The sequence below is a fragment of the Triticum dicoccoides genome, chromosome 2A (genome assembly GCF_002162155.2).
Source record: "Triticum dicoccoides isolate Atlit2015 ecotype Zavitan chromosome 2A, WEW_v2.0, whole genome shotgun sequence".
NCBI lineage: Eukaryota > Viridiplantae > Streptophyta > Magnoliopsida > Poales > Poaceae > Triticum > Triticum dicoccoides.
In genome coordinates, this window is record NC_041382.1 from 166,622,915 (window position 1) to 166,634,485 (window position 11,571).

Genomic DNA, 11,571 nt, shown 5'->3' on the forward strand with positions numbered 1-11,571 from the left:
ATAGGTGGGAGGGAGAGGGGAGGTATCCAGGGTGTGCCCCAAGTAGGATCCGAATCCTATCCCCAAGTGGCGCCCCCCTTCCATAGAACACCAGAGAGAAAAGGGAAGGGGAAGAGAGAAGGAAGGAGGGGCCGAACCCCCTGTTTTCCTTCTCCCAATAGGCCTCCTGCCATAGGGGGCACGCCACCCCTTGTGGGCTGGTGTGCTCCCCACTCATGGCCCATATATTCCCCCGGGGTTGTCCGGTAACCCCTCCTGTACTCCGATAAATACCCGATACCTTTCGGAACACTTCAGGTGTCCAAATACCATCGTCCTATATATCAATCTTTACCTCTCGACCATTTCCAGACTCCTCGTCATGTCTGTGATCTCATCCGGGACTCCGAACAACATTCGGTCACCAAATCACATAACTCATATAATACTATATCGTCAATGAACGTTAAGTGTGCAGACCCTACGGGTTCGAGAACTATGTAGACATGACCGCGACACCTCTCAGGTCAATAACCAATAGCGGAACCTAGATGTTCATATTGGCTCCTACATATTCTACAAAGGTCTTTATCGATCGAACTGTTATGACAACATACGTAATTCCCTTTGTCCATCGGTATGTTACTTGCTCGAGATTCGATCGTCGGTATTTACATACCTAGTTCAATCTCGTTACCGGCAAGTCTCTTTACTCATTCTGTAATACATCACCTCGTGACTAACTCCTTAGTCGTTTTCTTGCAAGCTTATGATGTGTATTACCGAGAAGGCCCATAGATACCTCTCCGATACTCCGAGTGACAAATCCTAATCTCGACCTATGCCAACTCAACAAACACCTTCAGAGATAACTGTAGAGCATCTTTATAATCACCCAGTTATGTTGTGACGTTTGATAGGACACAAGGCATTCCTCCGGTATCTGGGAGTTGCATAATCTCATAGTCCAAGGAATATGTATGACAAGAAAGCAATAGCAATAAAATTGAACGATCATAATGCTAAGCTAACGGATGGGTCTTGTCCATCACATCATTCTCCTAATGATGCGATCCTGTTAACAAATGACAACTCATGTCCATGGTTAGGAAACCTTAACCATCTTTGATAAACGAGCTAATCAAGTAGAGGCTCACTAGGGACATGGTGTTTGTTTATGTATTCACACATATATTAAGGTTTCCGGTCAATACAATTCTAGCATGAATAATAAACCTTTGTCATGAATACGGAAATATAAAATAACAACTTTATTATTGCCTCTAGGGAATATTTCCTTTAGTCTACCACTTGCACTAGAGTCAGTAATCTAGATTACATTGCAATGAATCTAACACCCATGGAGTCCTGGTGTTGATCATGTTTTGCTCGTGCAAGAGGCTTAGTCAACGGGTCTGGTACAGTTAGATCCGTATGTATTTTGCAAATTTCTATGTCTCCCTCCTTGATTTGTTCACGGATGGAGTTGAAGCGTCTCTTGATGTGTTTGGTTCTCTTGTGAAATCTGGATTCCTTTGCTAAGGCAATTGCTCCAATATTGTCACAAAAGATCTTCATTGGACCCGATGCACTATGTATTACACCTAGAAAGGATATGAACTCTTCATCCAGACTCCTTCATTTGCTACTTCCGAAGCAGCTATGTACTCCGCTTCACACGTAGATCACGCCATGACGCTCTGCTTGGAACTACACCAACTGACAGCTCCACCATTCAATATAAATACATATCCAGTTTGTGACTTTGAGTCATTCGGATCAGTGTCAAAACTAGCATCGATGTAACCATTTATGACGAGCTCTTTGTCACCTCCATAAACGAGAAACATATCCTTGGTCCTTTTCAGGTACTTCAGGATGTTCTTAACCGTTGTCTAGTGATCCATTCCTGGATTACTTTGGTACCTTCCTGCCAGACTTCTGGCAAGGCACACATCAGGTCCGGTACATAGCATAGCATACATGATAGAACCTATGGCTGAGGCATAGGGAATGACTTCCATTTTCTCTCTATCTTTTATAGTGGTCGGGCTTTGAGTCTGACTCAACTTCACACCTTGTAAAATAGTCAAGAACATTTTCTTTGACTGATCCATTTTGAACTTCTTCAAAACTTTCTCAAGGTATGTGCTTTGTGAAAGTCATATTAAGTGTCTTGATCTATCTCTATAGATCTTGATGCCCAATATATAAGCAGCTTCACCGAGGTCTTTCATGGAAAAACTCTTATTCAAGTATCCTTTTATATATGTTATCCAGAAATTCTATATCATTTCCAATCAATGATATGTCATCTACATATAATATCAGAAATGCTACAGAGCTCCCACTCGCTTTCTTGTAAATACAGGCTTCACCGAAAGTTTGTATAAAACCATATGCTTTGATCACCTCATCAAAGCATATATTCCAACTCTGAGAGGCTTGCATCAGTCCATATATGGATTGCTGGAGCTTGCACACTTTGTTAGCACCTTTAGGATCGACAAAACCTTCTGGTTGCATCATATACAACTCTTCTTTAAGAAATCCATTAAGGAATGCAGTTTTGACGTCCATTTGCCAAATTTCATAATCATAAAATGCGGCAATTGCTAACATGATCCGGACTGACTTAAGCATCGCTACGGGTGAGAAGGTCTCATCATAGTCAACCCCTTGAACTTGTTGAAACCCTTTTGTGACAAGTTGAGCTTTGTAGACGGTGACATTACCATCAATGTCAGTCTTCTTCTTGAAGATCCATTTATTCTCAATGGCTTGCCGATCATCGGGCAAGTCCACCAAAGAACATACTTTGTTCTCATACATGGATCATATCTCAGATTTCATGGCCTCAAGCCATTTATTGGAATCTGGGCTCATCATAGCTTCTTCATAGTTCGTAGGTTTTCCATGGTCTAGTAACATGACCTCCAAAATAGGATTACCGTACCACTCTGGTGCGGAACATGCTCTGTTCGACCTACGAGGTCCAGTAGTAACTTGATCTAAAGATTCATGATCATCATCATTAGCTTCCTCTCTAGTTGGTGTAGGCATCACGGGAACGGATTCCTCTTATGTGCTACTTTCCAAATTGAGAGAAGGTACAATTACCTCATCAAGTTCTACTTTCCTCCCACTCACTTCTTTCGAGAGAAACTCCTTCTCTAGAAATGTTCCATTCTTGGCAACAGCGATCTTTCCTTCGGATCTGTGGTAGAAGGTGTACCCAATTGTTTCCTTAGGGTATCCTATGAATACGCACTTCTCCGATTTGGGTTCAAGCTTATCAGGCTGAAGCCTTTTGACATAATTGTCGCAACCCCAAATTTAAGAAACGACAGCTTAGGCTTCTTGCCAAACCACCGTCCATACGGTGTCGTCTCAATGGATTTAGATGGTGCCCTATTTAACGTGAATGCACCTGTCTCTAATGGATAACCCTAAAACGATATTGGTAAATCGGTAAGAGTCATCATAGATCACACCATATCTAATAAAGTACAGTTACGACATTCGGACACACCATTACGCTGTGGTGTTCCAGGTGGCGTGAGTTGTGAAACTATTCCATATTGTTTTAAATGAAGGCCAAACAGATATTTGCCTCCACGATCAGATCGTAGAAACTTTATTTTCTTGTTACGATGATTCTCCACTTTGCTCTGAAATTCTTTGAACTTTTCAAGTGTTTCAGACTTGTGTTTCATTAAGTAGATATACCCATATCTGCTCAAATCATCTGTGAAGGTCAGAAAATAACGATACCCGTCACGTGCCTCAACACTCATTGGACCGCATACATTGGTATGTATTATTTCCAATAAGTCATTGGCTCGCTCCATTGTTTCGGCGAACGGAGTTTCCGTCATCTGGCCCATGAGTCATGGTTCGCAAGTATCAAATGATTCATAATCAAGTGATTCCAAAAGTCCATTTGCTTGGAGTTTCTTCATCGCTTTACACCAATATGACTGATGTCTACTATGCAACCCTCTTCTTGTAGACTCGTGTTGGGCCTCCAAGAGTAGATTTTGTAGGACAGTAGCAAATTTCCCTCAAGTGGATGACCTACGGTTTATCAATCCGTGGGAGGCATAGGATGAAGATGGTCTCTCTCAAACAACCATGCAACCAAATAACAAAGAGTCTCTTGTGTCCCCAACACACCCAGTACAATGGTAAATTGTATAGGTGCACTAGTTCGACGAAGATATGGTGATACAAATGCAATATGGATGGTAGATATAGGTTTTCCTAATCTGAAAATATAAAAACAGCAAGGTAACTAGTAGTAAAAGTGAGCGAAAACGGTATTTCAATGCTTGGAAACAAGGCCTAGGGTTCATACTTTCACTAGTGCAAGTTCTCTCGACAATGATAACATAATTGGATCATATAACAATCCCTCGGTGTGCAACAAAGAATCACTCCAAATTTTCTATTGGAGAACGTAGGATGAAAACATGCACCAACCCCTATGCATAGATTACCCCAATGTCACCACGGGGATCCGCGAGTTGAGTGCCAAAACATACATCAAGTGAATCAATAGAACATCCCATTGTCACCACAGATATTCCATCGCAAGACATACATCAAGTGTTCTCAAATCCAATACTCAATCCAACATAACAAAACCTCAAAGAGCAAGACTCAATTCATCACAAGAAGATAGAGGGGGAGAAACACCATATGATTCAACTATAGTAGCAAAGCTCGCGGTACATCAAGATCGTGCCAAATCAAGAACACGAGTGAGAGAGAGAGAGCAAGAGAGAGAGAGAGAGAGAGATCAAACACATAGCTACTGGTACATACCCTCAGCCCCAAGGGTGAACTACTCCCTCCCCGTCATGGAGAGCGCCGAGATTATGAAGATGGCCACCAGTGATGGTTTCCCCCTCTGGCAGGGTGCCGGGATGGGCCCCCGATTGGTTTTTCGTGGCTACAGAGGCTTGCGGCGGCAAACTCCTGATCTAGGTTTATTTCTGGAGTTTGGGGATTTATAGGAGGTGTTGGCGTTGGGAACAAGTCAGGGGGGTCCACGAGGACCCCACAAGATCGGAGGGCGCCCCAGGGGGGGTAGGGAGTGCCCTACACCCTTTTGGAGGACTCGTGGCTCTTCTGGACCAACTCTTTTGCTTCAGGGGCTTCTTATGGTCCATAAAAATCACCGCAATTTTTCAGCTTATTTAGACTCCGTTTGATATTCCTTTTCTGCGAAACTCAAAAACAAGGAAAAACAGAAAATGGCACTGGGATCTAGCTAGGTTAATAGGTTAGTCCCAAAAATCATATAAAATAGCATATAAATGCATATAAAACATCCAACATGGATAATATAATAGCATGGAACAATAAAAAATTATAGATATGTTGGAGACGTATCAAGCATCCCCAAGCATAATTCATGCTCGTCCTCGAGTAGGTAAATGGTAAAAATAGAATTTTTGATGTGGAATGCTACCTAACATATTCACCATGTAAATTTTCTTTATTGTGGCATGAATGTTCAGATCCATAAGATTCAAAACAAAAGTTTAATATTGACATAAAAACGATAACACTTCAAGCATACTAATAAAGCAATTATGTCTTCTCAAAATAACATGGTCAAAGAAAGCTATCCCTACATATTCATATAGTCTGGCTATGCTCCATCTTCATAACACAAAATATTCAAATCATGCACAACCCCGATGATAAGCCAAGCAATTGTTTCATACTTTTGGTGTTCTCAAACCTTTTCAACTTTCACACAATACATGAGCGTGAGCCATGGATATAACACTATAGGTGGAATAGAATATGGTGGTTGTGGAGAAGACAAAAAGAAGGAGATAGTCTCACATCAACTAGGCGTATCAACGGGCTATGGAGATGCCCGTCAATAGATATCAATGTGAGTGAGTAGGGATTGCCATGCAACGGATGCCCTAGAGCTATAAGTTTATGAAAGCTCAAGAAGAAACTAAGTGGATGTGCATCCAACTTGCTTGCTTACGAAGACCTAGGGCAATTTGAGGAAGCCCATCATTGGAATATACAAGCCAAGTTCTATAATGAAAAATTCCCACTAGTATATGAAAGTGACAAAATAGGAGACTCTCTATCATGAAGATAATGGTGCTACTTTGAATCACAAGTTTGGTCAAAGAATAGTAGCATTCCCCCTTCTCTCTTTTTCTCTCATTTTTTTGTTTTTTGGGCCTTCTCTTTTTTTGGCTTCTTTTTTCGTCTGGAGTCTCATCCCGGCTTGTAGGGGAATCATAGTATCCATCATCCTTTCCTCACATGGGACAATGCTCTAATAATGAAGATCATCACAATTTTATTTACTTACAACTCAAGAATTACAAGTTGATACTTAGAACAAAATATGTCTCTATATGAATGCCTCCGACGGTGTACCGGGATGTGCCATGAATCAAGAGTGACATGTATGAAAGAATTATGAATGGTGGCTTTGCCACAAATACGATGTGAACTACATGATCATGCAAAGCAATATGACAATGATGAAGCGTGTCATAATAAATGGAACGGTGGAAAGTTGCATGGCAATATATCTCGGAATGGCTATGGAAATGCCATAATAGGTAGGTATGGTGGTTCTTTTGAGGAATGTAATAGGTGGGTGTATGGCACTGGCGAAAGTTGCACGGTACTAGAGAGGCTAGCAATGGTGGAAGGGTGAGAGTGCGTATAATCCATGGACTCAACATTAGTCATAAAGAACTCACATACTTATTGAAAAATAGCCATCGAAACAAACTACTATACGCATGCTCCTAGGGGGATATATTGGTAGGAAAAGACCATCGCTCATGCCCAATCGCCACTCATAAGGAAGACAATCAATAAATAAATCATGCTCCGACTTCATCACATAATGGTTCACCATACATGCATGCTACGAGAATCACAAGCTTTAACACAAGTATTTCTCAATTTCACAATTACTCACTATCATGACTTTAATATCACCATCTTTATATCTCAAAACAATCATAAGGAATCGAACTTATCATAGTATTCAATGCACTTAATATGAAAGTTTTTATTATATCCCTCTTGGATGCCCATCATACCAGGACTAAATTCATAACCAAAGAAAATTCCATGTTGTTTGAGGACTCTCTAAATAATATAAGTGAAGCATGAGAGTTCATCAATTTCTTCAAAATAAACCCACTGTCGTGCTCTAAAAAGATATAAGTGAAGCAACAGAGCAAATAACAAACTACTCCAAAAGATATAAGTGAAGATCAATGAGTAGTTGAATAATATGTAACTATGTGAAGACTCTCTATCATTTAAAAAAATCAAATCTTGGGATATTATTCAAACAGCAAGCAAAACAAAATAAAATGACATTTCAATAATAGCATATATCATGTGAAGAAGCAAAAACTTAGGTTTAACCAAAACTGACCGATCATTGTTGAAGAAAAAAGGTGGGATGCCAACCGGGGCATCCCCAAGCTTAGATGCTTGAGACTTCTTGAAATACTAACTAGGGATGCCTTGGGCATCCCCAAGCTTGAGCTTTTTTGTCTCCTATTAATTCCTCTCATATCACGGTTTCCCTAATTCTTAAAACTTCATCCACACAAAACTCAACAAGAACTCGTGAGATAAGTTAGTATAAATCCATGCTAAACCTTATCATTCTCTACTGTAGAAAATCTAAAATTATAATTTGACATTTCATACTAAATGCCTCTGCATATTTAGCACTCCTATCCTCAAATAGAATCATTAAACAAGCAAACATATGCAAACAATGCAAACATAACAGATATCAGTCAAAACAGGACAATCTGTAAAGAATGCAGGAGGAATCCTACTTCTTTAACTCCAAAAATTCTGAAAAATTACCACACTATAGATAATTTTTGGTTACTCATTTGGAAAAATTTCAAGATTTTATCATGTTCTGACTATTCATGAATATTCAAAACATAATAGTCGAAGGAAATATGCCCTAGAGGCAATAATAAAGTTGTTATTTATATTTCCTTATATCATGATAAATGTTTATTATTCATGCTAGAATTGTATTAACCAGAAACTTAGTACATGTGTGAATACATAGACAAACAGAGTGTCACTAGTATGCCTCTACTTGACTAGCTCGTTAAATCAAAGATGATTAAGTTTCCTAGCCATAGACATGAGTTGTCATTTGATTAACGGGATCACATCATTAGAGAATGATGTGATTGACTTGACCCATCCGTTAGCTTAGCACTATGATCATTTAGTTTATTGCTATTGCTTTCTCCATAACTTATACATGTTCCTATGACTATGAGATTATGCAACTCCCAAATACCGGAGAAACACTTAGTGTGCTATCAAACGTCACAATGTAACTGGGTGACTATAAAGATGCTCTACAGGTGTCTCCGATGGTGTTTATTGAGTTGGCATAGATCGAGATTAGGATTTGTCACTCCGATTGTCGGAGAGGTATCTATGGGCCCTCTCGGTAATACACATCACTATAAGCCTTGCAAGCAATGTGACTAATGAGTTAGTTGTAGGATGATGCATTACAAAACGAGTAAAGAGACTTGCCGGTAACGAGATTGAACTAAGTATTGAGATACTGACGATCGAATCTCGGGCAAGCAACATACCGATGACAAAGGGAACAACGTATGTTGTTATGCTATTTGACCGATAAAGATCTTCGTAGAATATGTAGGAACCAATATGAGCATCCAGGTTCCGCTATTCGTTATTGACTAGAGACGAGTCTCGGTCATGTCTACATAGTTCTTGAACCCGTAGGGTCCGCACGCTTAATGTTCGGTGACGATCGGTATTATGAGTTTATGTGTTTTGATGTACCGAAGGTAGTTCGGAGTCCTGGATGTGATCACGAACATGGCGAGGAGTCTCGAAATGGTCGAGACATAAAGATTGATATATTGGACGGCTATGTTCGGACACCGAAAGTGTTCCGGGATGTTTTGGATAAAATCGGAGTGCCGGAGGGTTACCGGACCCCCCCCCCCAGGAAGTTATTGGGCCCTCAGTGTGCTTTAGGGGAGAGAGAGGGCAGCAGCCAGGAGGTGGTGCCCCCCTTCCAAGGGAGTCCGAATTGGACTAGGGGAGGGGGCGCGGCCCCTCTTTCCCTCTCCCTCCCGCTCTCCTTCCTCCCCCCTCCTAGTAGGACTAGGAAACGAGGAATCCTACTCCTACTAGGAGGAGGATTCCTCCCCCCTTGGAGCGCCCTCTATGGCCGGCCGGCCTCCTCCTCCCCTCCTTTATATACGGGGGAGGGGGCACCCCATAGACACACAAGTTGATTGTTTTAGCCGTGTGCGGTGCCCCCTCCATAGATTTCCACCTCGGTCATATCGTTGTAGAGCTTAGGCGAAGCCTACATCAGTAACTTCATCATCACCATCATCACGCTGTCGTGCTAAAAAAACTCTCCCTCTACCTCAGCTGGATCTAGAGTTCGTGGGACGTCACCGAGCTGAACGTGTGCAGATCGCGGAGGTGCCGTACCTTCGGTGCTAGGACCGGTCAAATCGTGAAGACGTACGACTACATCAACCGCGTTGTCATAACGCTTCCGCTTACGGTCTACAAGGGTACATGGACAACACTCTCCCCTCTCGTTGCTATGCATCACCTAGATGGATCTTGCGTGTGCGTAGGATTTTTTTTGAAATTACTGCATTCCCAACAGTGGCATCCGAGCCATGTCTATGCGTAGATGTTATATGCATGAGTAGAACACAAAGGAGTTGTGGGCGTGGGTATATACATATTGCTTGCCGTCACTAGTTGATTCTTGATTTAGTGACATTGTTGGATGAAGCGGCTCAGACCGACATTACGCGTACGCTTACGCAAGACTGGTTCTACCAACGTGCTTCGCACACAAGTGGCTAGTGGGTGTTAGTTTCTCCAACTTTAGTTGAATCAGATTCAATGAACATGGTTCTTTCTGAAGATGAAAAAGCAATCACTATACCACGTTGTGGTTTTTGATGCGTAGGTAAGAACGGTTCTTGCTCAGCCCATAGCAGCCACGTAAAACTTGCAACAACAAAGTAGAGGACGTCTAACTTCTTTTTGTTGGGCATGTTGTGATGTGATATGGTCAAGACATGATGCTAAATTTTATTGTGTGAGATGATCATGTTTTGTAACAGAGTTATCGGCAACTGGCAACAGCCATATGGTTGTTGCTTTATTGTATGAAATGCAATCGCCATGTAATTGCTTTACTTTATCACTAAGCAGTAGCGATAGTCGTAGAAGCAATAGTTGGCGAGACGACAACGATGCTTCGATGGAGATCAAGGTGTCAAGCCGGTGACGATAGTGATCATGACGGTGCTTTGGAGATGGAGATCAAAGGCACAAGATGATGATGGCCATATCATATCACTTATATTGATTGCATGTGATGTTTATCCTTTATGCATCTTATTTTGCTTAGTTCGGCGGGGTAGCATTATAAGATGATCTCTCACTAAATTTCAAGTCATAAGTGTTCTCCCTGAGTATGCACCGTTGCTACAGGTCGTCGTGCCGAGACACCACGTGATAATCAGGTGTGATAAGCTCTATGTTCACATACAATGGGTGCAAGCCAGTTTTGCACACGCAGAATACTCTAGTTAAACTTGACGAGCCTAGCATATGCAGATATGACCTCGGAACACTGAGACCTAAAGGTCGAGCATGAATCATATAGTAGATATGATCAACATAGTGATGTTCACCATTGAAAACTACTCCATCTCACGTGATGATCAGACATGGTTTAGTTGATATGGATCACGTGATCACTTAGATGATTAGAGGGACGTCTATCTAAGTGGGAGTTCTTAAGTAATATGATTAATTGAACTTTAATTTATCATGTACTTAGTACCTGATAGTATTTTGCATGTCTATATTGTTGTAGATAGTGTAACATCCCAAATTTCCAATCTGGAATGTTATACATTAGATCATCTATGCATATCATATTTTATTTTGCATTTTGGTTGATCCTAGAAATTCTACGCAACTCAAGGACCCACGGAGAGAGTTGGGGATTACGTTATTTTCATATTTGAGTTTTCTCAAATTTTGAGAATAGGATCATTTGATTTTATTTATTTTATCATCAATTATTTATATTACAAAAATATGAGAGAGGAAATAAAATGACTTTCCCAAAATAAAGAAATATTGAGGATTTAATAATAAAATCAAATAAGATTTTATTTCGGAGTTTTTCGGTATTTTATTTGAATTTAGGAAAAATGTGTGTTTTCAAAATTACATTTAGGTCCCAAATAAATGTTCACCTTGCGCGGCTTGATTTTAGAATCCCGTGAAAATTTATTTCAGAATTTTTGGAGTCCGTTTAGTATTTCTTTTTATTTTCTTCCTAGCGAAATAATTAAAAAAAATGCGAACCGACCTACGGGTCGTGTCCGAATAGGACTCCGGCCCGAGGTGGCCTTTATAAGCCGGGGAGAGGCCCAGCCCCAGCCCCAGCAAACCCTAGCCGCCCCGTGCCCCACGCGCCGCCGCCGCCGCCCGCTTGCGCCGCCCGCCGCC